We start from the raw sequence: 3,288 nt of genomic DNA, 5'->3' as shown, positions 1-3,288 counted from the left end.
CTTTTCTCATCACCTGATATATCTAGATGTTGCCACAAAGTAATGTTGCAAATCCCTAATTTTTCTCAGATTTCCAGACAATTATATAAAGTATTATATGTATAGGGCGAAAATTAAAGAAATCCACATTAAAAATGACATTCTCCTTAAATTTAATCAGAATAATTATTTGAATTTCCAAATTTAATGTATGTCACCATTTATGAAAATTTTCTAATAATTTTTTTATGTTGCAAAAATAATAGACTGCAAGAAATTTAATAGGAATTTCTTTTTGAATGTATTTATAATGTTTCAAGATTGCTCATAAATTTTATACCAAAGTTTTATAATCATATTTCGAGTCCCTAAAAATATTAATAAAAATAAAAGTCATATACCAAAGTTTTATAATCATATTTCGAGTCCCTAAAAATGGCATGTATCATTTATGAATCGTAAAAAAAAATATTAAAAATATGAATCATATATATATATATATAGTCAAAACCCTATCAATTTTGACTATATATAAGACTATGCTATTAATTTTATATAGGATTATAATTGTAGATTTCAAGATAATTATAGAAATTATTATACACATATGGCGAAAATTAAGAAATTTCACATTAAAAATGGTTAGTTCTCTAAAATTTAATCGGAAATAATTATATAAATTTCAAATTTAATATCTTTCACCATTTATGATAATTTTGTAATCAAAAGTATTGTTGCAAAATTTAAGGGATTGCAAGAAAATTAATATGGAATTTTTTTTGAATGGATTTTACAAATTTTCAAGATTGCTCATAATTTTTATATACGATATTTTTTTACAATATAGAACATTTTGTATTGTTCAGTCCCAAAATAAATGTCATGTATCCCATAAAATATAAAAATATTCAAAATAAATGTCACCTACTAAAGTTTTGTAGAAGAACATAATTATGAATCTTTTATATTTTCTACTCCCTAAAAAATATCATGTATCATTTATGAATCATAAAGAAATTTAATATTATAAACATATGAATTGTATATATAGTCAAAACTCTATCAGTTGTGACTATATATAATCAGACTAACCTATTAATTTCGTATATGATTATAATCATAGATTTTTAGATAATTATAGAAAGTATTATATGCATATGACAGAAATTAAGGAAGTTCATATTAAAATGATTTTCGCCTTAAAAATAATCGGAAAAAATTATATAGGTTTCCAAATTTAATGTCTGTCACCATTTATGATAATTTTGTAATCAAAATGTATTTTTACAAAATTTTAGGGATTGCAAGAAATTTAAAATAGAATTCTTTTTTGAATGTATTTTACAATTTTCAAAATTGCTCAAAATGTTTTATATACGATATTTTGATATTACAATATAAAATAATGTATATTGTCTATCCCAAAATAAATGTCACATATTCCATAAATACAAAGTATTCATCAAAATAAATTTCATGTACTAAAGTTTTATAAAATAACATAATTATGAATCGTTTATATTTTTCAGTCCTTAAAAATGTCATGTATAATTAAGAATCATAAAGAAAATTAATATCATAAAAATATAAATCGTGTATATATAGTCAAAACCCTATCAATTGTGACTATTGATATCATAGTATCCTACTAATTTTGTATAACATTATAAAAACCTACCGGATTTGATATTATCGTTCATATCAACACACATAACCAATTAACATGACCAAAACATTATTTTAAGATACATCACAAAATCGTGACCAATTAACATGACCATGCTCGAGTCAACTTTTTATGATGTACTATGAAAACAATAATATAGACTTGTGATTAAGTCAAATAATCAATGTTGCCTTTATGAATATTCCATTTATAGATTTCCGAAACAGTCACACAATTAATATGATTTCTCCACAATTAATTGTAAAGACATAATGGTACATAAATGCATAAAACGAAGGATATACTATATGTTTTAGGCAATGGCATGACATGTAATAAGTCTAGGCAATAAAGAGTTTTTGAAAAAAGGTTGTGAGGTGGATTGTGGTGATGCCAAGTAAGTAATGACAAACTTGTTAATCACACATGATTAAAAGGTTTATTTATAAACTAGGTTAAGACCCACGCTTTTGCGCGGTGTGAAATTATTAAATTTATGAAATATGCATAATTTTGTCAGTTAAAAGAAATACATATTTTTACAAGAAATATATCATATTTTTTTAACATAAATTACATAATAATTTGAATTTTTTAAAAATTTAAAATGTACATTTCACTAAAAAGAATTTTGGGATTAACTAAATAAACTATAGTTAATCTTTATTCAATCTTATGGGGATCCAAAATGGGTTTGGATAATATTTAGTAGTTAAAAAATTACCAATTATAAATAGACCCTTATTATAAAATATGTTATAAATGTGTCACTTTAATTTTATTTTATTGTGTTAATAAGACAATATAAACTGTAAATTAATAATCAATAAATTAAATAAAAACAATAAATTAATAAATTTAGTAGGTCTTGAATAGAAAATATTGAGTTGACACAAAAAAGATTTCAAGGTTGATAAAATTTGGAAAATATTAACTTGGACACAATATATTCGCAGTGTGTAAGATATAAGTTTCTTTCTTTAATCTTTGATATGTGATTTCTCAATCAATGCTTCATTACTTCTCCAATTAGTCTTACACGCAAATTTATTGTAGAATATAAAATTACCTTATTTCCATAATTTAAATCTTGACGTAATGCAAAATTTTAATTGGATGCATCTATCTTCATTTTTTGACATCACATCTTATCTATCTAAAGGCCATATACATGATAACATATACAAAAAGTATAATTTTAATATGAATATAGATACACTTCATATACAAATATATAGAAAATTTAGAATAAAAAATAAATTTGAACTTCTATAGACGAACAAAACCAAGTTCACAGTATGATAAATTCAAAATGATATGTTAATGTTTGTACTTGACAACTAAATTTTAGTAAACCTAATAAAAGCTTGGAACATATATATGTGTTGATTTACTATGTGTGTTAATAAAATAAACGTTGGTCAAGTTATCATAAGCACATACTATATGTAACGATTTTTTTTTGGAAAAAGTATATAATCGCAATGTGTACATAGGTAAACCTCATTAGAGAATCCTTTTGGTGGAAATCCATTCTCAAATACAGAGGAAGTGAATAAGGATAATACAATATACTGCGTTTTATATTATTTTTAAATGAAACATAAAAGTATATATGTTATGTGGTCGGAGTTTCATTTTCG

This window comes from Raphanus sativus, chromosome 3 (genome assembly GCF_000801105.2).
Source record: "Raphanus sativus cultivar WK10039 chromosome 3, ASM80110v3, whole genome shotgun sequence".
In the NCBI taxonomy this organism is placed as follows: domain Eukaryota; kingdom Viridiplantae; phylum Streptophyta; class Magnoliopsida; order Brassicales; family Brassicaceae; genus Raphanus; species Raphanus sativus.
Note: the sequence above shows the minus strand (reverse complement) of the source record.